Source organism: Mustela putorius, unplaced genomic scaffold (genome assembly GCF_011764305.1).
Source record: "Mustela putorius furo isolate JIRA1106 unplaced genomic scaffold, ASM1176430v1.1 tig00003898_pilon_pilon_pilon, whole genome shotgun sequence".
Classification (NCBI taxonomy): domain Eukaryota; kingdom Metazoa; phylum Chordata; class Mammalia; order Carnivora; family Mustelidae; genus Mustela; species Mustela putorius.
In genome coordinates, this window is record NW_025422047.1 from 23,556,094 (window position 1) to 23,583,423 (window position 27,330).

Here is a 27,330-nt window from a genome sequence, read left to right on the forward strand (position 1 = left end):
TGCTTCCTCACAACTGCTTAAGGGGTCTATTAGTTCAATCTCTTCAGTTTAACTTCTACTTGTAACATGTATTTTCTACATTTAACTCTTTCCCAAATTTTTTTTAAGATTTTATTTGTTTATTTGACAGAGAAATCACGAGTAGGCAGAGAGGCAGTCAGAGAGAGAGAGGAGGAAGCAGGCTCCCCACCAAGCAGAGAGCCCGATGCAGGGCTCAATTCCAGGACCCTGAGATCATGACCTGAGCCACAGGCAGAGGTTTGACCCACTGAGCCATCCAGGCGCCCCTCCCATATTTTTTGAGCAGCATTCAGCAGGTTGTATGTTTACATGTGTACATTTATATGTTTGAGCTTTAAGGGACTAAGATCTCTGAATAACCTAGGAATTACACATAGTTTAGATGCTACAAGTTGGAAAATCATTTCTTGGCCCCCTACAGTGTGAGCAGGAAGATGGGTGCTTTATCTTTTCCATCATGTGGTTTAATCATATAAAAAGTTTCAGTACTATTAGGTAGTTTGATTTTAAGTAGCTCCAATTTAGGCATGCATAGATATGACATATTTTAAGTGGAAAATTTAAGTAGAGACTTTGGCCACATCTATGATGAAGATGACTAAAATTTTTCATTCTAACCTTTTGTGTTCAGTTAATGACAAACTCTATAAAGAGCTCTAAATTGAGGAAAGATCTTCCTTGTTCTTTTCTTGGCTAAGGATGATAACATTTTGAGTTCTTCCTGGGTGTATTTTGTTCTCTTTGTTAAAGAACACTACTTCCCAGAGATACAGGGAAATTAAAACATATATATATATATATATATATATGGAGAAAAGGACTACATTGAAGCTTACATCTCTATATATCTTTATACAGATATAGATATAAAGAAAAAGGAAAAAGAAAAAAGTATGTGTGAAAATTTTCAAGTTAAAAAGTTACTATGGAATATGTTGTACTAAGAATCTCGTTGAAATGGTAAGTGTGTAAAAAGAAAAAAAAAATGTTGAGAAAGAATTTTATAAAAAGAAAAGAAAAGTCAAATCTAAGAAATAAACAGGCCATGAGGCAATACCAGGAACTTAATATACTATTTTCCCCTGGTGTTGGGGTTGTACAGTTTTATGACGACCCTTGGGTTGTTGTCCTCTTGTTCTTCCAGCTTGTCTTCCAGGGAGAGGGGCCTGATGTATTGTTTCTGAAAAATTTAATAAAAATTTTGAAAATTTTGATAAAAATTAATTCAGCAAATCTTACAACTGAAGAGAAGCAAAAGCCCATCGTCTGATAGTAAACTGAAGAGCCAGTCAAATGTCAACTGATCCAAACTGCTAAAAATCAAATGTCAGAATTGGTAGCCATTACTGAAAACATGGCACTTTAACTAGCTATCAGGAACAGGACTCTTAGCAGTGACTGTGGACTTCTGGGTACAGGAAAGCACACTCCAGAAATCAGAGAAGTAGATGTATGTTTCTCCTTCTGCAAAGGACAGACTTGCTCAAAAACCACATACCTCTGGGCTTTTTGGTTTCCTCCTTAGAATGGACCATTTTCAGGGCCCATAAACACAGCGGGCTCCCTGTCATCAAGAGTGTGTGCAGCAAACTCTGAAACCTGACACCAGTACCAAACACACACACACACACACACACACACACACATATACACACACGCCCCCAGTCAACATATGCTCTTATTACTAACTAGATGCAATTTGTTAACTTGTCCTGGACTGTTTTTCTTATTTTTCTCTGAGGACAGTTAGTGTTTTCGGCTTTTGTATAGTTCAAGTTCAGACTTTCCTTGCTAGAGCCAAACCCATTTGTTAATTTCAAGCAAAACAGCTCTCTCTGTGAGTCCCCAAAGTCAACTCTGCTTTTCTCTCTCTCAATTCTTGATTCCCTTGATTCTCCCCAAACCAATTTTAATCCAGTTTCCCTGCTCTAATTTTTTTAAATAGTATCTCAAATAGCAACACTCTGTGGCAAATCTGGCAGAGTAATCTAGTTTGTCCTTGGATGATTCTTTGCTCTTCTTATTTCTACCTTAAAACAAAACAAAACAAAACTCACGTGAAAATAAATTGGTTCTGAAAAGGATATTGATCTCTTTCTTCTAGAGCCAGTCACATTTTCATTTTCCCTATATCTTACTTTGGTTTTATAGTTTTTGTAAAAAAAGACCAAATACAGATTTTTCACCTTCATTGTCTTTAAAGCCCAATTAAATCACTGCTATTTTTCTCATACCCAAAGAGTGTTACTTTAATTCACCTAGAATAAGGGCCAATATGTTCATCAGGCTGCACTACATATGTTCTTAGAAGCTGAAAATTGAGGGTGCCCAGGTGGCTCAGTCACTTAAACGTCTGCCTTTGGCTCAGGTCATGATTCTGGGGTCCTGGAATCAAGTCCTGCATCAGGCTCTCTGCTCAGCCAGAGGTCTGTTTCTCCTTCCCCTACTCCTCTTTCTCTCACATGCACTCCGTCTTTGTCTCTTTCAAATAAATAAAATCTTTTTTAAAAAGTTGAAAATGCACTTATAGTTTTGAAAACTAGTCACAGTGCACTTAAAAAACTCATCAAAGCTGCTTTAAATTTGAATTTTACCACAATTTATCTTCATTGTGAATATTAATATTAATACACTTGATTATTATAAACAAGGCCCAGCTGTACTTAATTTATAAGGACTTTGAGATGCTAAAGATAAAGGCATCACTTCCTACCTTGACTCTGCTCTGCTCACTTTGTAAGCTAAGGATTCCCAAATGTTTTGGCCTCTGGATTCCCTAAAATACTTAAAAATTATGGAGGATCCTAAAGACATTTTCTTAAAACTCAAAAAAATCTAAAAGCATGTATTTACAAATAGCCTAAAATAATAATAAACCTACCACATGTTAATATAAACATATTTTATGAAATATCGCTATATTTTCCAAAATATTACTTAAAAATTAATAAGAAGATAGGCACTGTTTTACATTTTTGCAAATTTCTTAATCTCTTTAATGTCTGTTAATAAAAGATAGCTGGAATCTAATATCTGCTTCTAATCTTTTAAATTAATAAATTAATTAAAATTATCAATGAACTCATTAAAATCAATTTTAAAAATCTATGGAACACTTCATATTGCTTTTGGAAAACTCTACTGCACATATATATGAGGATAAGAGTAGAAAAGACAAATAACATTACAAAATCATAGCTCTGACCATGAGGACCTCCTGACAGGGTCTTGGGGCTCTTCCAAGAGCCCCCACATAACACTTCGAAAACTGCTATTTGTTCTAACTAGAAGTAAAGTCTAAATAGAATGGGGGAGAGTAGTGCAAACTATCATTACAGAACAGCTTACTGTAGCTAACTGAGAGATGACAAAATTATATTAAGGATGGAACAAATTTGGTGGCGATTAACTGGCAGAGTCATGCTGAGATATTTTTCTTGGGCTCAGTTATAAACAGGGTTGGAAGACCTATTCAATGTAAGGGATGGCTGGTATTGGGTGGTGGGACGCCCTAGGAAGTTGAAGTCTGTCCTTTCTTGTTTCTCTGCATTTCTGTGAGGAAAGATCACCACCTTCTACTGACCAAGACTATCCTGTCTGAAAGAGTTCCATTTTACCAGATTATAGTACCAGATTATTTTCTTAAGGATATGATGTTCCTTTTTTTTTCTTAAGGATATGATGATACTTGTCATCACCAAGCACTACTCTGCCCTTTGTTCCAGACCATGGTGGGAAAAAATACTTCTCTTGCACAGTAAACACAAAAACCAAAGTAACAACACAAAGTGAAGCAAGCAAGGCAATACACGGACACAAAAAGCCCTTTTATAACCTTCTTGTAGAAGAGAAAACTCGGGAGCATCATTAAGTTTCATTAATTTCCATTCAACAAATTCCAGCTTGACATCATAATTTTCTATTGCCTTATTTCTCCAGTTGCTGCTTTGTTTTTCACTATGGAAACAGAGAACACCTAAATAAACCTAAGTGCAACAGAAATCAGATGTTTTCCTGCAACGATGTACCATGGCCTTTCTCTCACTCTTTGATCTTTCTCTTTGTAGGCTTCTGATTTCACAGAGGACACCACCAGTGGGGAGAGTGAAACTTTCCAAATTTGGAGATGAAGGGAGGGCCTCAATTATAGAGCAGGTCCTGCTTGGGTCAAATGGGCACACCTCCCTTTCCACAGCTACTCAAAAGTCACAGGAAACATACGACATGCCCTACAAAGTCCCCTCGGTGGGCCTGGTTTTTTAATAATGTATTTAGAAATGAGTTTCTCCACTGACAGGATTACACAGAGGCATTTTTTTCCCTACAGTGCTCATAAAGTGAGGAGCAGTAGTTACTTAAAATGTTTAATCATTAAAATCGTGTATGCATGTGTGTGTGGTGTGTGAAAAAGAAAGAGACAATGAGAAAGAGAAGAAAGAAGGAGGATTTTGTTGCCAGGATTAAGAAGCTATGTTGAAAAAGATTGACTGGACTAACTTGCCAATGCCATTTATGGCTTGGGCTAAGAAAAGCCAATCTTTTGTTGAATCGCCTAATGTAATAAATTGCATTTGGAGGGCTACAGACTTCTGTACAAACTTTTCAACGAGATCTAATTGGAAGTGCTACTCACATAGCCAGAAGCATTCTGAAAAAACAGCACAGTAGATTAACACCATTTTTAAAAGTCAGGAAGTCCTTTCTTCCCACGAAGGAGGGTTTTCCAGACATTATCTTCAACTTTCAAATATTATAAAGAAGGTCTCCAGCTCTCTCTTTCTCCCTTAAGCCTATAGTCTTCCTCCCTCCCTCTCTTCTTCCCCTCTCCTTCTTTCTCTCCATCCCTGCCAGTCCTCCACCCCACTCAAGCCATGAGTGAGTGCTGTATGGGAAGCAAGACTTATATAGTAAGTGACTTATCAATCAGCTGTGTCCTAGATATTGTTGATGAAAGCAGCAGGGATTTCCTTCAACTGGTTTCTTATTCAATTGATTCCCAGTTGAATAACAAATGTTCAAACATGTGTCTGAAGCTTTTGTTAAATAGATAGTTAGAGGCAAGGATTACTGTATATACGACTACAAAAACATCTTTTCATCCTTTCTCCTAACCTACGAAATTTCCTTATGTAGCAACATTCGATTTGCCAGTCTATATGCCTCATCTGAATAATAGCAAGTAGACATAACCAAAACTCAAAATGACCACCTTAGAAAGAGAGATTTAAATGAAGGAGAGCAAAAACTTCTCCAAACTTTCTTCTTATTCTCCCTCATTCCCACCCACCACTACATCCTCGCCAGATACTGGAGTGGATCCAACAAGTGTCTTATGATAATAAGAGCCAGGGTAAGACATCAGCAGTTTCAAGTTAACAAAGTAAAGTTTTGAAAATGAGAAGTAATACATAAAAGCAAAAGTCTGTCTCCCAGCATTTGTGTTTTCTCTTCATGATATTTGCATCATGTGCAGAGGATTTACAACATAGAAACCTGAATATTTTGATTAATCACAGAAAATATAAGAGATGGCAGAGCTTGCCAGAGGAAAACTGAATACATGAAACATTCAAAATGTGTGACCCAAAACCCCAAATATTGATGTATCCTCAATATTCTTAGCACGTATAGATTTTGAATGAACATTTTATTTTCTTGTCAGTGATTCAGAATTTCCACTGCTTCTGTTGAGCAATGAGGGAAAATCATGCCAACTGGGAGAAAGCTTTATTTTAAGGTCGAAGGCATGAAATAAGCACTAAGAAGACAATTGTACACCTGTTTTCAAGAGTAAAAAGGCATCTCAAATCTGCTTTGCTTTTGAAAATTTGGCCAAGGAGTGTATTTCAAAGGCCCAATAGCCCATAACATTATTCCCAGGGCTCTGTGCTCTCTGCCTAATTGGGAGTCTACACATTTGCATAAGCATGATACTTCATGATTAATGCATAAGACCCAGCACGGAGCCCAGTATCAATCCGTCTGTGGAGGCTTTTCCCCACACTGAAAACAATCATTGTTCCTAAAATATAATCCATCAAATGTGCAGGTATGACTACTCTGTAGAAGATCAGCCTACTTAAATGCCATGACAAAACCTTTAGAGAATTGTAAACCTCTTCTACGTAAGAAAGATGTTTTATTTTAAGATGCCCATGCCACTGCTGCCTTGGGACCATCATCATTGCCAGGAAAGGTGTATTTGCAAAACCAAGTGTCAGGCCTACAGATTGTTTCCTGTTTGGCCTAGGCAATAAATATAAAGGGAAGACTATTAAAATGAACACCTTATGATCACTTTCAGATTATGAAATAAACGATAGCTCTTCCCCTTGGTATCTTCAAACACCAACCAACAGCAGTGATGACTTCTAGTGTGAGGACTCCACAATGGTGAGGGGAAACTTAGTCAACAATGTTATAAGGCGAAGGGGTTGCACTTCAAAAATGAAGTCAATTCTCTATTTGATGGACGACCTCCCAGTTAAGGAATGGAACTCCTGGGATACATCTAGGTGTTCCAAATGGTGTTGCCAATACCTTCGCTGCAGGCTGGGTCACTTAATTAAGCAGGAACCCATTCCCATGGGAGGAAGTGGAAATGTGAAGTCCGCCAACAGATCCCAATATGCTCTGGGAATCAATGTAAATGAACTTTTGAGAGACTTCTTTCTAAAAACATCTGAGATGGAGTTTTTTAATTATTAAAAATTAATATATGATTATGAGAAGAAATAAGCCATTTAGAATTCTATGAAATTAAGAGTAATAGTCTGACATCTCCTTCTTTTCCCATGCAGCTTCCCAGTGATGATCTCCTGAGTGAATTATGTATTCTTCCGGATGTTTTATTTTATAGGCACATGAGTGTGTGTGTGTGTGTGTGTGTGTATCTTGACAAACTTTGGGGTAACACTATATTATGCATACTTAATGTGACTTGTTTTTCCACTTCACGATTGTTCAAGAACTTTCCCAAAAGTACATTCATGTTTATCTCATTCTCTTTAATAATTTCATGGTATCATGTTGTATGGATTACCAACACACAAAAATTCTCCTAACATCAAGTTTGTTTGTTTGTTTGTTTGTTTGAAATCACTACAAGCAATGTTACATTTTGGCTAGCAGATAACTTACGGACAAAGACTTTCTTGATCACTGCTGTATCCCTGGTAGTGAACACAGAGAACAGCACATAGTAAGTGTTCAATAGATTATGTGTTTAATATATAAATGAAATACGCAGGGAAATCTCCATTGTTCCTTTATGGGATATATGAATTTAAGGTGTGTATCAAAACTGCCTATTTACCTCCAAAAACATTGTACCATTTTATACTTACACCAAGTGTATTAGTCACTGTATTCTATTTACCAACAATGGGATTATAGACTTGTTTCATTTTCCCTAATGTGATTAATGATTAAGTGTGTTTTATTGTTTCCAATTGAATTTCATTAAATTTTTTAGATTATTTATTTTTTTATTTGACAGACAGAGATCACAAATAGGCAGAGAGGCAGGCAGAGAAAGAGGAGGAAGCAGGCTCCCTGCTGAGCAGAGAGCCCAATGCGGGGCTGGATCCCAGGACCCTGAGATCATGACCTGAGCCGAAGGCAGAGACTTTAACCCACTGAGTCACCCAGGCGCCCCTGCATTATATTAATTTTGAATAATTAATTAACTTTAGGACTATTTTAACTTTAGTACTAGTACTATTCCTAAAGTTATTAACCATTTATATTTTTCCCTTTGACTATTCATATCCTTTGACCATTTTTCTGTTAGATTGTCAGTTAATCTTTTTCACATTGATTTTAATGAGCTTTTCTGTCTGTTGAAAGATTCAATCCTTCTGCTTGATATATTTTATAACTATTTTTAATAGTTATTTATATTTAGTTATTTTCGTTACATATAATATTTATTTAGTTATTATATAATATATTAAATATAATATATAATATAAGTTATTATTTATAATATTATTTAGTTATTATATATAGTTATTTTAACTATAACTATTTTTTAATCTGTGAAATAAATTTGTCATTTGACTCTATTCATCCATCCATCCATCCATTAATCTTACTTAACAGAAAAATTTTTTAATACTTACACTCAAAATATATCAGTTATTTTTCTTTATAGTTGCTGGGTTTATTCTTAAAAGAGCTTTCTCTTCATTCAAAGTATAAAAACAAATTTACTCATATGCCCTTCTAATATTTGTAATTTTCACTTACACATTACTTTTTTTAAACTAATTTGGAATTTATTTTGATACAATGAGAGAAGAGGGAATCAGGACTCATTTAAATTTGTGTCATTCAAGTGAGCTAATTATCCTATTAGTATATATTAAGAAGTGCATACTTTCAAAGATTTGAAAAGTCATCTGTATCACAGGCTGACTCTCCTAGGTACATGAGTTTATTTTGAACTTCCTGCTCTGGTTCATGGTCATCAGCTTTATTCCTGCATCAATGCCATACTGTTTTAATTAATGTTGCATTCATGGTACATTTTATTCTTGGATACCATTAGACCCCCACATTTCTTTTTTGTTCTCAGTATTCACCCAAATTTATATTCACCCAAATTTGTATTTTAGAATTATTTTGTCAAAATCAAAAAGTTAAAAAATTAAAATTAAACATTCCAGTATTTTGATGAGAATGTATATATGGTTTTAGCAGATTTTTTTTACAAAGGATTGCTATCTCTGCAGCGTGAAGCTTACTAACCAAAATATAAGATGCCTCTTTTCATGTCTTCAGTCTGCTTTTTTTTTTTTTTTTGGTTTTCTTTATTTATTTGAGAGAGAGAGAGACAGAGAGGGAACACAAGTAGAGGGAGCAGCAGAGGGAGAGGGAGAAGCAGGCTCCCCACTGAGCGGGTACCCACCCCTCCGCCCCCACCCCGAGGCAGGTCTCCATCCCAGGAACCCTGGAATCATGACCCAAGGGAGTAGAAGGCAGATGCTTAATGACTGAGCCACCCAGAAGCCCCTTCAGTCCTCTTTCTACGCCCTGGTCAGCGTTCTAAAGTTCTCTTCATGCAGGTTTGCGCATTTTCAAAAGCTTTTCTCTGGCTTTATTTTTTTCCTTGCTTTTGTAACGAAGATATTTTCTTTCGTATCAGTTACTGTTTTTAAAACCAAAAGCTAATTATTTTATAGATTAATTTTGTAACCAGGCACTTTATTAAATATTCATATTGTGTCTAATAGCTTTTCAGCTGATTCTTTGGGGCTATATAAGTACATTACCATGAAAAACAAATTTGTCTCCCTCTTTGGAAAATTTACACCTGTTATTTCATTCCCTTGTCCTCTTTTGACATATTGATATGACAAATGACTTTGAGATGAGCCCCAGTTATTCATGATTTATTACTTATAGAAGTATTCATTAAACTCTGTTTTTATTTTAATATTTGATATAACATTTTATTTAGAAGTTTTGCACTGACATTCATTAATAAGATCAGTTTGACATTTCCTTTTTATGCTGTGTTTGTCAGATTATGGGATCAATTTGAGCAGCTTTATAAAAACAACTCAAATGCTTACCTTCTGTATCCGTCAGATTCCAGTAAGAAGCACGGGAAGCATTCAGGATATTTCCAGCAGAGAGGGAGTTGAAATAGAAGTCCAGTCTCAAGATGTTTGGTAGGGCTGGAAGAGCAAGATCTCACCCTGAGATCAGGACCTACAAGAAGCAGCTGCAGGTTGGAAAAAGTAACCACGTAGTCGTTGTGGCCACTGCTGCCTTTGGACCACTACCACCCCCTTCACAGCTACTCAGCAGCCCGCTCACACCAGCCCTGGACAGGCCACCACTGCCAGAAGGAGAACTTGGCTTCTCCATTCTTCCCCCTTCCTAATCTTACATTAGTGCCTCCAGCTGGCAGAATTAACCAGAACCCTGCTAGAAAGAGCCCTGCTTCCAGATCCTCGAAATACAGAAGAGAATACAGATGGTCAGATAAGAGGCTGGATACCAATAAATAATAGCTGGCATATCCTTTTCTCAATTTTCTCGGACCATGTAGATGACACTGGATATCATCTATTTCGTGAAGTTTTGAAAAAATCAACTGTGAAACATTTGGACTGGTGCTTTTGTAGGAAATTTGATAGTCTTAGTTCCCTCCCATGGAGAGATTTTTTGCCTGCCTCTTTTCATGACAAATTTAGTAAATTATGTTTTCTTACAAAATTGTCTGTTTCGGTAGGTTTTCACACTTATTTGCATAGATCCGTGCTTTATAATATATGTTGTGTTTTTCTGCATCAGGGGTTATTTCTCTTTCCTTATTTTTTTTATAGTATGCAGATGAATGCTCAGTCTCTCTGACCCCTTGCCCAGTGCCCATGCCCTAAGCCCCCAATTTTTTAATATGTTATGGTACTTGCAGATAGGATAAGGCTATAGACCTTGAGAAGGGAAGAATTTCTTGGATTATCCTGGGGGACACAATCAGAGCACAGAAACCCTTAAAAGCACAGAACTTTCTCTGACTGGAGTCAGAAAATATGGCAGAATGAAAAACATGGGCAAGATTAGAAGTATGAGAAGGATTTGACACACAGCTGCTGGTTTGAAGGAGCTGAGAGAGGCTCCTCACTGGAGGCAGCAAGGAAGCAGTAACCTCAGCCCTACAATCACAAGGAAGTGATTAAACTTTGCCAGTGCTTAAATGAACTACGAAAGCAGACTCTTCCCCAGCATCTCAGAATGAGAGCTCAGGTTGACACCTTCATTCATCCCTTTCATCCCTGGGCCAGAGGAACCTGATGATCATCTAAGCCCACCTACACTTCTGACCTACAGAATTTTGAGATAATAAGTTTGTGTTGTTTTAAGCCACTTTGTGGTAATTTGGGACACCTGGGTGGCTCAGCTGATTAAACAGCTGCCTTCAACTCAGGTGATGATCCCAAGGTCCTGGGATCCAGTCCTGCAACAGACTCCTTGCTCAGTGGGGAGTCTGCTTTTCCCTCTCCCTCTGCTGCTTCTGTCAAATAAAGAAATAAATCTTTAAAAAGAGAGACACAGAGAGAGAGAAAACAAACAAAAAAACCTGTGGTAATTTGGAAAAGCAGCAACCAAAAACAGATATATTTTAATTGTATATATATTTGTGTTTCTTCTGTTTTGTTTTTTGATTACTTTAGACAGCTTTATCTAGTATATGGTTTGGTTTTGATTTTTCAACGATGCAACTCCTATATTTATTCATTGATTCTGCCACTATTTTTTCCAGCTCAGTAATTTCGGAGAAATTGATTCAACCTTTGCTTTGCATACAAATAGAATCATATCCTATGTATCCTGCCATGATTTGCTTTGTTCCCCTCAAAATTATGTTCCTGAGATTTTTTTCCATGTTCTCATAGTAGAGGCAGTTTCTTCACACAGGTTTCTAGCATTCATGGAGTGCATCCACAAAGAATTCATCCATTATCTACCTGAGCGGTATTTGGTATTTCCAGTGTCTGTGTGTCCATTTGCTTTAACTTCTAGAAAATGTGTTGCTGCAAACATTCTTATATCATGTCCTGGGGCTGAGGTACATCATTTTCTCTAGGGCGTATCAAGGAAGCAGGGTAGCTGGCATTATTTATGAGATAATACAAACTGTTTTCCAAGATGGCTGTACAAATTTATATTTCCACCAGCAATGCTGAAGAGTTCTGATTACTGTAAACCTTTGCCAACACCATCTTTAAGGCATCTTTTGATAAACAGCAGTCCCTGGTTTTACATGAGTCAAATTTATCCAAGTTTTTCCCTGTATGTTGTACCCTCTTTTTATGTCTTAAGAACTCCTTTACCTAAGATATTGTAATTTCTTCTTATTTCTTTTTTCTTTTTAAGATTTTATTGGGCAGAGAGAGAGAGAGAGACAGCGAGAGAGGGAACCCATGTCTAACCAATCATCCTAGCACAGTTCAGAAGTCCATCCTAGCATAGACTGAAAAGTCCATTCCTCATCACTGACCTGCAGTCCAACTCTGTCATAAATCCTTTCATTATATAAGTTGCTATGTTTAGGGATCATCTACTATGTTATATATCTCTTCCTCCTGTGCCAGTGTCATATGGTCACAATTATTCTAGATAATTGTAGCTTTGGAAGTCAAGTCTCTTCCATCTTGTTCTTCTTCAGGAGGGTTTGGTTATTATTTACCCTTTGTGCTTTGGTATAAATTTTAAATTCCTTGTCAAGTTCCATGTAAAAATCAGCGTGTACACACATACGTGTGCACAAACCCATTCAGGCAAACTTCAGACTTTTGGTAGAATAACCTTAAATCTATGGGTCAGATTGATTATTTATCCTTGAGGGAGATTTCCATTTTCTGAATTTAAAACAAAGGCTTTTTTTTTTTTTTTTTTTTTTTTTGGTAGGGGAAGGGGTTTGATATCCAATTATCTTTCCCAGGATGTGTGTTTACATGTTTTTTGACAACAGTTTTTCCTAGTACAGAGGGACACATTTTTAATGTATAGGATCATATTTTCTTTCATTTCAGGGGAGTTTTCTATTACATCTTTGAAAATAGACCATTTTCTTCCTATATTATTCTCTACTTCAGGAAACACCAATTATTGACACATATAATCTCCAATTTCTGGCTTCATATATATTACAGCCTCTTTTGGACATCATTTCTTCATCTTCTCTGCTCTATTTTGCTCATTTTCCTAAGAATCTCCCCATGTTATTGGTTTGATTGGTACCCATGTTGATTCTCTACTGCTCTATTTCTAATTTATAAATTAATCCCGTAATGTAGCTATTTTTACTGAAGGTCTTTTTATAAATTGGCTTAGCAATATCCTCTTTTAATTTACACTATCTTCTTATTCTTTTCCTTTGTGTATTTAATCACCTTAAATCCGACAGTTCCCAACATTTCCTGTAGAAAATGTTCTTCTTTTTTATAACACATGTTCTTCTGGAACGGTCCTTTACCTGCAATAATTATATATTTTCTCTTTTTTCTAGGCTTTTTTCTTTAAAGACCTTATTTATTTATTTGAGAGAAAGAGCACAAGGCGGGAGGAGAGGGGGTGGGGCAGAGGAAGCAGCAGCAGAAGCAGGCTCCCCGCTGAGTGGAGAGCCCAGCATGGGACTGATCCCAGGACCATGGAGATCATGACCTGAGCCCTGAGCAGCAGGCAGACACTCAACCAACTGAGCCACCCAGGTGCCCCAGCCTTTTTTTTTTTTTTTAATAGTTGCATGTTTCTTTCACCGCGCACATATTTATTCAAAACTTCCATAGCAGCTGTTGACTATGCTTCCCCAACACCTCCTACCCTGCTGTTGGGATGTGTAGTGTTCTGCTTTACGAGGGGGCTGTGGTTGTTTTAGACCAATTAGAACCTTCCTAAGTCAACTGTCGGAGTTATTGGTCACAGGTATATGTCCGGTAATTGACACTGAACCCAATCTATGCCAGTTTGTTCTGAGAAAAATGTTTCCTGGAGGCTTTATCTCTAGAACGTTTCTCACAATTCTGAGAAAACTACTAGTCCACAGCCATATCCTTTCTTCTAAAGCATTGTGCGTATGTGAAGTCTGGAATTACTGAAGCCATTTTGCTGCTCTGAGGGAAGATTTACAGCTGACACTCCAAAAGTGAAACTGTCTTTGATGACAGAGTTGAACCCCAAAAACAAATCCAGAAACCTAGCCCCATCATCTATGGATTTTACAGCTAATAAGCCAATAAATTATTTTGGTTGTTTCAGGCTGTTAGAAATAGGGTTTCTGTCATTTACAATACAAAGTGCCCAAACTGATGTAATTGTTCCTTATAGAGATGTGGGTAAATGTCCTCACAGCAACCCCCACCTTCTCTTGTTCCTGTCTATATGCTGCTTTTATCAGGGGCTCTAAATGAAGGTTTATGTCCTATACACCACTTCGTATTATGTTTTTTAAAATACCAGACCTGGGGGCGCCTGGGTGGCTCAGTGGCTTGAGCCTCTGCCTTCGGCTTGGGTCATGATCCTGGGGTCCTGGGATCGAGCACAGCATCGGGCTCTCTGCTCAGTGGGGAGCCTGCTTCCCTTCCTCTCTCTCTGCCTGCCTCTCTGCCTACTTGTGATCTCTCTCTGTGTCAAATAAATAAATAAAAATCTTTTAAAAAAAAAATACTGGACCTGTTTTTTGTGTGTATATGTGCATAAATGCTTTTACTGAATATTATCTATCCTGTATGAAAATGTGTACAGTCTTAAGATAGTATCCTCTGTCATCTTCCCCACTCAGTGAGAGAAAAAAAAAAAAATGCCTTCATCTAATCCACAACTGAGCTGAGCTGAGACTGAATTTCAATCTTAGTAAGCTTCAATTTACTCTCTTCCCTCTGCCCCCACTGTTCTGGAGTATAGCCTCCGAGAGATCCTGACTGAAAGCCTGGGATTAGGGCCCTTCTTCAACATATCCTAAACCCTATTTTCTTCCTTCTCCTTGAGGCTATGAAGATGCCAACAACTCCACATTAGCTGTCAGTACATTTTTGCTTTATTTCTTAAGTTCTAAGAACTTAAGAATTTAGCAAGTTCCTGGGGCACCTGGGTGGCTCAGTCAGTTAAGCATCCAACACTTGATTTTGGCTCAGGTCATGACCTCAGGGTCAGGAGATCTGGCTCTGAGTCAGGCTTCACACTTAGTGGGGAGTCTGCTTGAGATTCTCTCTCTCCCTCTACCACTGCCTGTCCCCCTGCTTTCTTTCTCTCAAATAAATAAATCTTTCACTCGCGCATGTGTGTGTGTGTTTCTTTTTGAGATTTTAACATGTTCCAAAAACAAACAACAAAAAACTGAGAGTCAGGCTTACTTCTCTGTGCTTTTCTTTACTTCAGGAACTTGGACCTTCAAGTCCTGGCTGTTCTAACAGCCCTGAAATCTGAGCTTTGTCTCTCCAGCCCCACATGACTGCCAAAGCTTTGCCAGCTCCTGTGTCTCTTAGTAAGAGCTGCCCCAGATTCTCAAGCACAGAACTCACAGCGACAATCAGCTGATCTCCAGAAGGGACAAATGAAGTATAAGATGCTATTCCCTTCTCTCCCTAATCATGTCCCTCAAATACCAGCTGGTTCTCACCGCCTCCTTCAAACAATTATTTATTGTATTGTATCTGATTTTCTAGTTATTCTCAGTGGGAATGTTTGGTTGATGCCAGCAGCCCTGTCACACCTGGAAGTACAAGACCCAACTCTAAACTTCTCATAACCTCTACTTTTTTTTGCCTCATTTACTTTTCTAGACTTATCTCTCACTACTCTTGGCTTCAGCAGCACACCTAAAAGTTGTAGAACACATAATCATACAAGTTTAGAACTAAAAGAAAATGATTATCTAACTCAAGTGTCTTATTTTCCAAATGAGAAAGCTTGAGGCCCCAAAAGATTGTGTGTCTTATCTTAGACCACATCGTACAACTGAACTCAAGCCCAGGTACCCTTGGCCCTGTACAGGAGCTAGCAGAGCAAGGTAAAGAGCGAAGCAGAATTGAGAATGGCAATTCTCAATGGCTTCACATCAAGAAGAAATATTTCAATTCTGTTTCCCCAGCGAGTCAGACCTGCTGCTTTCTAACACACACCTCTACTGACAACACACTTGTCTTCTAGCATAAACTATGATTTTTCCCCAGTTATTAATTATAACTGTCATTCCTGAGCACAGAGCCAGAGGTAATCATCATACTGAAAAGTAAGCTTCTTACACCAAGAATTGAGGGAAACTTGGAAGACATCTATAAACCACCTTCCAACCGATTTTAGTCAAAGAAATCTGTATCTCTCATATTTGAGAGCCAAGCTTGTAGGGGGTCAAGATGGTCATATAATTTATTGTCTAAATGGGACAGTTTTTGAGAACAATAGTAGATGATATTAATAATTACAGCAGGACAACAAGCATATACCTATCAAGACCTGGGTACCCCCCTCATCACCAGATAATTTATCCCTGACTTACAAAACCAGTTCTTTTTCTTTTTTTAAGATTTTATTTATTTATTTAGTTTAGAGAGGAAGAAAGAGAGAGAAAGTGGTGGAGGGGGGCAGCACAGGGAGATGGTGAAGAGAATCTCAAGCAGATTCCCCGCTGAGCATGCAGTCCAACATGGGGCTCAATCTCATGACCCCAAGATCATGACTTGAGCTGAAATCAAGAGTTGGATGCTTCACCCACCGAGCTGTCCAAGTGCCCCAAAACCATATCTTTTCTAATACTTCCTTCAGGGTTCTAATCACTTTCATATGAGGAAAAGAAGTATTCATTGTCAGAGAATGCATTCCTTTAAATTAATAGACTTTTATTTTTTTTAGAGAAGTTTTATGTTACAGAAAAAAATGAGCAGAAAGTGCACAGAGTTCCAGTATACTCCCTGATCCTCCAATTTGTTTTCCCCTATTGTTAACATCATGCATCAGTGTGATGCATTTGTTATCATTGTTGAACCAATAAGGATACATTTTTAATTAAAGTCCGTAGTTGACATTGTAACTTACTGCTTGTGTTTGTATGTTCTATGAGTTTTGATAAATGTATAATGTCATTCATCAAGCATTGCAGTACCACACAGAAGAATTTCACTGACCTAAAAATCCCGTGTTCCCTCTATTCATCCTCCCTCCCCGCCCCCGCTAAGCCCCTGGCAACCCCTAATGTTTTTACTGTCTCCATAGTTTTGCTTTTTCCAGAATGTCATATAGTTGGAATTATATAGTATGTAGCCTTTTCAAATTGGCTTCTTTCCAGTCATTTGTTTTTAAAATTTTAAATCTTTGGTGTTAAGTGGAATCTCATCATAATGAAAAAAGTAGAGGCCATTTCAAATGAGATCATAGGATTTAAAGTTTTCTGTGCAAAAACTTAGGGAGTAGAAGTATTTTCTAAACAAAGAATAAAAATAAAATAAAAGACAAACCACAAATTAGAAGGTATTTATAATCCTTACCGCTAAAAACAGATTAGAATTCAGAATATATAAAACGACCATGAATCAATAAGGAAAAGACAAGTAACACAGTAGAAACAAAGTATCAGAAAGGGCAAAGATATCAGGAAACACAAGCAAAAGAAGCATGACTTGTTGATAAAATACTTGAAATTTTTCAACTTCACTAAAAGCAAGGACATAAATGTTCAACAATGAAAACACTATTTCATACCCATTTGGTTGACAAAATGAATAGCCTAGTAATACTATGAAAATAAGCACATTGGAATATGAAAATTTTGGTAAGAGTGCAAATTGATACCACCATGTTGGTAAACAATTAGGAATTCCTTGGAAGGGTATTGGTGCACATACCTTAAAACCCAGAACTTACTCTTCTTACATCTACCTTAAAGTCTCTCAAGTGCATGGAAAAGGAGACATACTAAGGGTATTTACTGTAGCAATGTTTGTGACAGAAAAAAGCACAAACACCCAAGCTGTCTCAATTAGGAAATGTGATGTGGCTTATTCATGCAATGAAATATTGAACAAGAGTGTAATGAATGAATTAAATCCTTACACCATGATGTCAAAATGAAGAAAAAACAAGTTGCCAATTAAAACATATGGCATAATGCTCCCGCCCTCAACACACAGACTTATATACATAAGTTTTTAAACCCAAATAATATAGTTATTATGAAAGACATTAAAAGATATAAAACAATTGGAAATAATCTATTACACTTCAGAATAATTAAGGAATAAGAAGAAAAAAGGAATGAAACCAAAAACCTGAGACATTAATATTCTATAGTATTAACAGATGTATTTAATGATGGAAAAGTGAAGTGAATTTTGCAAAATATTAATAATTTACTTAAATTGACAGTTGATATATTGATGTCTATTATTTTCTGTACATTATTTCTTTTTAATTTGGTATGTCTCATATTTAAAGGATTTTGAAAGGTCTAACCTTTCTTCCCCTTATAGCCCCTACTAGAACTGCATTATAATGCATTGTATAATTGGATACACAAAGATAACAGAATATTATTCAAGAAAAAAAAAAAGAAACAGTTGTGAGATCTCAAGTCCTAGCTCTTATACTTGTTGGACAGAAAGCCCTTGAGCCAGTCACTCCACAGTTAACTTCCTCATCTATAAAATGGGGACATAATACTACTAATAATATTAATATCTACTTTAAGAATGTTGGCAGAATCAAGTAAAAAGATAAATGTGGGAACGCCTGGGTGGCTCAGTGGGTTAAAGCCTCTGCCTTCGGCTCAGGTCATGATCTCAGGGTCCTGGGATCAAGCCCCGCATCGGGCGCTCTGCTCAGCGGGGAGCCTGCTTCCTCCTCTCTCTCTGCCTGCCTCTCTACTTGTGATCTCCGCCTATCAAATAAATAAATAAAATCTTAAAAAAAAATGTGAAAACATTTAGTAAGCTAAAAGTCAGACATAAACACTGATTTTTGTTATTGCTCTTGTAAGACAGAATTAAATTGCTTGGCTGCACCTTTTTATTTCTTCTGCCGGCATTCTGGTGGAGATGTTTATGACTGAAGAAGTGACAAAAATAAATAACAGAATAAAGAAAAATTAAATTAAAAAGGGATATGTAATTTATAAACTATAACTATAACATGATTCTATGTTACATTTGTTATACATAATATCTAATATGACATATGTAATATAATAGGTATATATATAATATAAAGAAAATTATCAAGGGCATATTTATTTTTAAAATTTCAGACAGGTTTAAGATTCTCTAACATATACCTTGCAAAAATTGCCAACTATTGTTACTATGTAACATACAAATCTTTGGAAAATAAACAGAAAACATTTTCTGCATTTAATTTGGTTCTTTTTATTTTTTAATTTAAAATAATATTGCAAAGACTTTATTTCTGAAATTTTTCAGCTATGATTAGATTTTCTTTGTTTATACCTCACAATGCATGCCATGCTGTAACATTTTGAAAAAACACATAAATACAAATAAAAAAGTATAATAACCTAAAATTATAATTATGCCTTGTAGTACGTCAGATATAAGTTATGGACCAAAATAAGAGTTGTGGTAGAAATTAAAAAAACTGAAAACTCAGTTGATTCAACAAGGATTGTTGAAAGAGCAAGGTATTAGCACCACATTCACTTGCTTTACCTCATGTATTTTTCTTCAGATCTCCACTTCCACTGCTTCCTTTTGGCACCCTCTAGGGCAACAACATCAAAAGGTAGGCATGGAGACTCCAGGGATTCCTATGATGATTCCCTGGGCTGTGGGAAGAAAACACTAGATTGTCCTATTTTTTTTACCCAAAGCTAGAGAAAAGACTGAACTTTACTTTTATATAATATACAAATTTATTCTGTACCCTTTCTTGGTCTGCATATCAGATGTTCACACATCATGTCAGATTGGCAAAGAAATCTTGCAGAAAGAGTGAGCGTTCTACAACACGGAAGGGTTGGCATTGTGATACGAACATTTTTATTTGCTTTCAACTTACCCAAGCATCATAGTACTCAAGTGGATTTCCATATCATATTATCTCATTTTAACAAAAGCAGGTCTCACTGCATGACACGGGGCTTAAAAGGATTACTGCAGAAAACAAGAACGTACAAAAATTTAAAGTAATCCAAAAACACAAGCACAAACAAACCTCAAGCAAATGGAAACATGAAACCTTCCCTATTTCTAGAACAAGGTCTTTGTTAGCAGCATGAGGAGGTATAAACAATGGACATCTAGCGACATCTGACAAAAATTCAGAAAGTTTCAAAATTATAAAGACTCTCTGAAATAAGGATTTATACCCCTATCTTCCCAAGGTATTAGTATTATGCTTTGAGATCCTGGTTAGTTATTATAAAAGAGAGCATGACAGAAAAACATTGTGAGCTGGGTTTGCTTTTTTGTTTTTGTTTTTGTGGTTTTTTCCCCATTTTCATGGCATCCTTTCTTATTTCTGTTTCTGTGTGTTTTATGTTGCATATAGTATATGAATCCATGAATCCAAAAATGTGGCAATCAATGCCACATTTATGACATAAGTCACAAACTTACATATTGGGTGGGGGTGGGTATAAAGTCAAGAGTTTTATTCTGTATGATCAAAGTTTTTCAAGACAATTACACTTAACCACTCCCCTTGACTTACCTCTTTCCAACTTATCCTGCACACATCAAAGAGGGTGCTTTTTAAAATAAAAATAAATGAATTATATGTTGAGTCCCCATCATATGCCAGATGCTGTGGTGACGGGTAGTGAACATTTACTGACAGGAGGAATAAATGAATTGGCAGTGAGGAAGTGTGAGAGGTGAAGAGATAGATGAGTTCTGGAGTCTCGGTAATTTGCATCTTGGTTCTAGCAATAAGCAAAAAGTGGTCTCAATAACATCAGCATAGCAAAAATTAAATAAATGTTTATTTTTAATCCATTTAAAATTGGGGCATTATTTGGGTTAGACTTGCTGATTTTGGAGTGGAAAATGGGAAATCAATAGAGCAGTCAATAAACATTTATTGGGAGCCCACTGTACAGAAGTGGACCCAAAGCACAAGAAGAGTCAGATTTTAAAATATAGATTTAAGGGTACCTGGGTGGCTCAGTTGGTTAAGCAACTGCCATCGGCTCAGATCTTGATCCTGGAGTGCTGGAATCAAGTCCCACATCAGAGTCCCTGCTTCTCCCCGACCCACAACCCTCACCTCTCTCAGGCTCTCTCTCATTCTCTGTCTCTCAAATAAATAAAATCTTTTTTAAAGTAAAGTAAAATACAGATTTAAAGTAGTATCTTTTTCTTTCTATGTTGCCCTATTCTTTTCTTCCTATTCACCAGATAAATTGGCTAGTCTGACTCTTAAAACAATAATGCAGTACTTCCTACTTATCCCCTAGTTCACTTTTTTTCTCTTGTTTTGGCCTGCCAACTCATTTATTATTCATTCAATAGTGGTTTAAGAAAGAAGAAAACAAACAGTATCTTCCTGTTACTGAGCTTAAAATCCTGTCATTTAGATGATAGTCATTAGAGATAATAAAATTATAACCAAGTCTTATAACTGTCTTGATCTGAAAAGGGGATCTTCCTTAAGTATTCGGAACCATGTCAATTGAAACTTTATTCAGCAATTATGTATTATTTCCTTTAATCTGTTGGTGTTCACTTAACCATTGTCTCAACAAATACAGACTGAGCACTTGTTATATGTCTAAACTGCTTAGACATTAGAGACAAAGCAATGAGCAGAAGAAAGCCTCAACCCCATGGTCCCTACCTTCTGGTAGGGAAGCAGACAAATTTTGTCAGGAGATGTAATTTAGAGGTAAGTACTCTTACCATAATTCTCTAAGTTTATTTTCTTCCTTATTTTTAATTGATCTATCTTCCAACCATATTCTGCTCCATGTTTTTCCTATTTTCTATCAATTAACTATTAAAAGATTAGATAAGAGTTGTAATTATTCCTAATATTATTTGATTTTTATAAACCCTCTTATGCAATAAAAATGACAAAAGGCAGAAATTTCAGGCACTACTGTCTGTCCCGAGGGATACTAGAATGTATTCGGTTCTTTAAGAGCTGTTTTCCCAGAGCCCTGCAATTCCCAAAAGGTTGGTTGCGGACAGGCCAGTTATTTTAAGAGAATAACCATCGCATGATGGAGTTTGGGTTCCTTGGTCAGCAGCTCATAAAGTCTTGCAGGTTACCATGGAATTTTTCAAATATGGATGACTACCCATTTACCTGGTTCTCATTTTTTTATTTTAGCCAATTACAGGAAAATCACTCAGTGTTACTCAAATATTCAGTGTCCAAATCCAGCTGAAAACATAGCATACACTTTTGACTGTTCTTTCTCTTTCATCTGATGCATTTAGGGTTTTACATCAGATCTAACACTTCAACACATCTACTATATTTGACACAAAAACAGAAAACTGGAAGCTAGCACAGTTTCTACATTGCTCTGAAAAGGTTTATTTATCAGGTGCACCTGGGTGGCTCCATCAGTTAAGTGGCTGCTTTCGGCCACTGTCACGATCTCAGGGTCCTGGGATTGAGTGCCATGTCGGGCTCCCTACTCAGTGGGGAGTCTGCTTCTGCCTCTTCCCTCTGCTCATGCACTCTCTCTCTCAAATAAATAAATAAGATATTTTTTTAAAAAAGGTTTTCATCAGAGAAGCCATTAAATCTTAGTATTACAAAAAACACTATTCAATCTTGCTATCCTTCCTATTGCTTAGGTTGAAATCCCAGCCGCATAGCTTACTAGCAGCATGACTTGGGCACATCACTTCCCTCAGCTTCCTCATCTGCACTATGAGGCAAATAATAGTATCCACCTGTAAGTACTGAATAAACCATTGCATGTAAAGGGCTATGAAAAGTGCCTGCTCTCAGTATTGTAGTGCATACATTACCTCATTGGCCAGGATGCACAGCCATTGAGGGCAAAGGTTTTTATTTGTACTTCTGTCACAGATGTATCTCTAATACTACAACAGGGCCTGGCACAGCATAGAAGTTTCATAAATATCTTTAATAAATGAATGGCAAAACATAATGCAATTAGACATGTGGGCAGGTTTATCTAACGTGTGGAGCTGTAAAATGAATTGTGGTTGTGTCTCTCAGATATAACAAGGGCTGCTCAGTGTGACAGAATGGCACCTGCTTCACTGTGACAGCTGAGCTCCCAAGGCAGAGAGGAAAACAGCAGAAAGGAACGTGTAAAGGCTAAAGAGAAACAGCAGTCTCTCTCCCCAGTTCTTTTAGAACAGTGAAGTGCGTGCCTTGGAATACAGGAAGTAGAGAGACCAGGAGAACTGAATCTAACTCCCCCCTCTCCACTATAGCAAGCCTATGCCTATTCTTGCCAGAAGCCCAGAAAATTGCTGATGACCTAAACTGATTTCAGTTTCCTGCAAGATAAAAAGTGTGTCAAGAGAAGTCTTGATGGCAGATCTAGCCCAAGAAAATCATATTGATAGACATCAGCACTTTGGTGATGTCCTACCTCCCCTTTGAACACCAAGCTTCTCCACCCACCAGTACCTGTGCTCCTCAGCACCCATCTAGGGTTCTTTACTCAAGACTCTCCTGAGATCTACCACTTGACACAGTGAAAATCCACCTGCCCTGCATCTTACTAGATTGAATTTTCCTCAGCTTTCTGATCCATTCAGAGAATTTCACAAACTACCAGAATAAAGTAGACATGAGTGATAACAAGCTTCTGTTGATTGCAAAGGACTCAGTCACTGATGACTTGGCTCACATCAATGATGAAAGGCTGGGAGTGAGGTCTAAACACACAGGAGGTCCTCTGTGTTAAGGGAGTCCTTCCTGGACTCTCAAAGCATGCTGCACTGCCAATAATCTGGCCTTCTTAAATCATACCACCCTGCTTCTGAATATAATCAAATCAGAAGAAAAGGAAAAAGATGAACCTTACAGTCGGGATAGTTCCGATGAGGTCTGCTGAAGAGCAAAGAGTACAGCACACGAGTTTCAAGTGAACGTGTTAGAAACAATGGTGTACCATCTGAGCAAATTTGTCCTCCTGTGAAGGGGAAAATGTACCACCACATCAGTTATCTGAGAATTTATATGGAATCTGGTGATGAGGAGTTTAGTTCTCTCAGTTGCAAATTGTATTGGTGATAGAAAATACAACCAAATTATTTGCTGCAACTCCTAATCCTAAGGGGAAATACTGTTGCTGAGACGTTCATCATATGTGGGCATATGTGCCTGGAAATACAAACTCTCTCAGCCTAAGACACAATTCTGGCTCAAAGACAGAAAGGCCCAGTAGATGGGAGAATCACCACGACCACTTACTAAAAAGGTCAGACTTGTTGGAAACCATTTCTAATCCTCAGAAGAGCCTTGTTAAGTATTTTCATCCCCATTTTCCAGAGGAAGAAATGGTGGCTCCAAAAGTTAATTTACTGCCAACTGAACCCACATCTTACTAGCTTAGTGTAAAGTCACATCATAAACACCCCTCCCACCTAATTCAGATGATATGAGGATAAAGCAAGATAACACCAGTAAAAACACTTGGAAAATTAAACTGCTATATACCCATGAGAAGCATTATTATGTACAAACTTTTCTTGGATGGGAATAGACATTAAAATCTTGGCCATGTGCAAAATTGTTCTTAATTTAGGAAGTTGTTCAACCCTGTTTTTAGCCCCAGGATTCTATGCTTCTATGTATGAGGAGGAAAATGAAATATAGTCATGCAAGAGGCTATTTCTTTAATTTTCTGGATTGTCACATTCATTCAGCATGAAATTTTCTACAGAAAGTCAATTTTGGAAAGTTCCAAACTTAATTAGATCTTGCAGTTGTGATCTTCATTATAATTATCAAATACTGAAGAGCTAATAAAGGATCAACCTCTGGGCTGCAGAATAACCTAATCTATTCATACCTCAGTGACGTCCTGAATTAGAACTGGGGGCTGATGAACTCCAGTGCGCCAGCCAACCAACCATAGTTAGCAAATTGCAATACACAACTGAGCCTTGATCAGACCAAGATGAATACATGATATGTAAAATAATCCAATAAAGTTTATCAATAATACATGGGCAATTCAGATGAGACATACAGTGGTGTAGCAAGTCTAATTAGAAGCATTTCTATGATAAACTGAAGCCCTATCTCCTGCTATCATGCAATTATTCATTTGAGTCTATTGTTACTAGAACAATGAGCAGTGAGCATTTCCTTATTAGTGATCCTTCTTCCTGATACTGGCAATTTAACCAAATAATACATAGCACCCTTTTAATATTCCAAAGGGTATTTCAATGCCCAGACATTTTCCTTAATGTAGATTCTGTTGGAGACAGAGTGGTAAATTCCGGATCATTTGTTTTGGTTTTTGTTCTATTTTACATATATATATATGTAAAATATATATATATATATATATATATATATATATATATATATGATTATTGCAGATACTTCTCAGAAGCATTCTGTAACTTTTCTTGGCTAACAACATCTTAATAATAAATTTTACCACAACAGAGCCGTGATTCTTGCCGAGATTCTACCACAAACTTCATTAACTCCTTCAGGTCCTTAGCACCTTGATTTAGTATTACCTCTGCAGTTATCTCCCAGACTTTTTATCCCCCCAATTCTTAATGTTTAAAAGCCAAGGAAGAAACCTCAAAATTTCACAGTAAACATTGTAGCTGGACTAAATCTAAGAATGTATATTAGTGGAAACTTAGATTCCAATTTGGGGGGAAACTTTTAAGATTGGAAAAGGGCTGGGTTAAAAAAAACACAATTATTTTAAAATTTATCTTTTCTCCTTTAGAGGTATAAACTTCACATCTGGAAAAACTAAGTCCTTTGAATAAACCATTGCATTGTGTTTGTACTAAGTGTTTTTCTAACTGTAAAACAAGTAAACTGAATTATCTCTAATATAGGCGGACTTAAATGGTCAAGTCAGGAGCAACTCCTAAATACTTTATCCTTCTGAGAGGTGAGTAGGAAGAAGAGGTTAGAAATTCTTAGGGGAAAGGTCATGGCGCTTTCTTTGCACATGGATAGAAAAAAATACTGTGTCTGAATTGTTGTTTGCTCCTATGCCACACATATGGTTTGTTTTGTGTTGCTTGCATTTGTCTGTTTGTTTGTTAGAAGTATACATTTTTTGGCGGGGGGGGGTCATTGAAAAGTTGCTTGCAGGAGCTAGAGAAAGAAGAAAATACTAAAAAGTCTTTGTGAAAAAATGTTCAGATGTTCAACAAGAGTATTACTTTGGTTCCAAGAAGAAAAGCATGCCTCAGATCCAGGTGGAAGACTATTCTCCCATCACCATACAAAATTCAGTATATATACTACCCTGAGGAGCCGAGCTTTGAAAAAAAGGAATAAAGCATCCTTGGCATGGACACTGGCCATCTCCTGAAAGTTGTATCAGAAATGGCAATATAAATAAATAAATAAATAAATAAATCTGCTTCTGCTACTTTTGAGATAGGATGACCTTGGCCAAGGGCAGATTTAGTAGCAGTGGAAGAACATGGCAGATCCCTAAGGTTGCAGTCAGCCACGATGGCTTAAAACCAAACATGAAGGGCAATATGGGAACTTATCTAAATGAAAAGGTGAGATTTTGTTCATAGGAGATACTAGAATCAGGCAATACATCTACTTGGGTTTTGAAGTAACTGTAACTTGGCCCTGAAAGCTAGTTGTAATGTTAATGAGTAATCATAGGCAGGTTTCATCAATGATTCCAAAGCAGATTTTCTAGCCAATCTTTATGTGTATTTACTTGAGTAAATTCCAAAAGATGGCTGATCTGTTAAGCCAAAACATTTTTTATCTAGCATCAATTTCTCCCAAAGTGTGAATTTCAAACTATAGTTTAAGTGCTTCTCAGAGAATGTCCCTTTCATTAATTTAAAGGTGTTTTACTTTTCTTATAAATAGGCCATGAAAACAATTACTTTGTTCTATTCAGTCAAACTGATCTGCTTGCAATTTCCTGAACCGAAATAACATTTTTTACTCTTGCTGGGAAGAATGTTTTTCCTTTTCTTCCTTGTATATCCAAGCCTGTTATGTCTACTTTAAAATTTGACCTATTCAATAAAAAACCCAGTACCAACTCATGATAAATTCCTTCTGTCTCCTCATAACTCATTCCTTTATTCATTCGGTATTTATTTTAATGAGGATGACAATGTGCCAAATGTTCATTAGGCACTCACTGATACTTTTGGATTGTCAGTTATCTTGTTATATGTCTGACTTTTGTTCCTTTCAGCTAGATTATAACCTGTGTTTCACCTATCTTTGCTCATTGTTTTAGTACCTAACTTCTCAGATACAGGAATACTTCAACAAAGTTATGATGGATTTGACTCCGATTTTAGTCTTCAGGTAAAAGAAAATGGGAACTTAACTACTTTTCTTTAACAAGGGTTAGAAGACAATACTTACCATTGATTGAATACTTCTTGTGTATCAAGGACTTTTCATAAGTGATCTCTAATCCTTGTGGCAGTCTACCAACATAAAAGTTTGCTAGCCCCAATGTGTCTAGGAGGGAAGAGATTCTAGAAGAAAATATATTACCTTGGGTTTCACTTCTGGCCCACTAGAGAATTGGCTCTGGAAGAGGCCAAGAGGCCAAGAGGATTCTCAACTATGGAGATATTCTGTCCCTGCAGTTATCACTATGACAGTTTCATATAGATGAACCAAAGGAAATACATTTTAATGTCATTTGGAAAA

The 27,330-nt window shown here is 36.9% G+C and overlaps 1 long non-coding RNA gene across 2 annotated transcripts in view; it reads right to left on the bottom strand.

Annotated features, from left to right (window-relative positions):
* Positions 1-927: 927 nt before the first annotated feature.
* LOC101692342 overlaps positions 928-27,330 on the bottom strand; it is a 35,495-nt gene continuing 9,092 nt past the window's right edge. Inside the window, exons 2-5 of one of the 2 annotated variants that reach the window (XR_199650.3) lie at positions 19,540-19,634; positions 19,191-19,306; positions 9,600-9,738; positions 928-1,201 (exon numbers count right to left, since the gene is read on the bottom strand). This is a non-coding gene — a long non-coding RNA (uncharacterized LOC101692342). The remainder of the gene's footprint in view (positions 1,202-9,599; positions 9,739-19,190; positions 19,307-19,539; positions 19,635-27,330) is intronic. The other variant, XR_001179968.2, reaches the window with a different exon arrangement.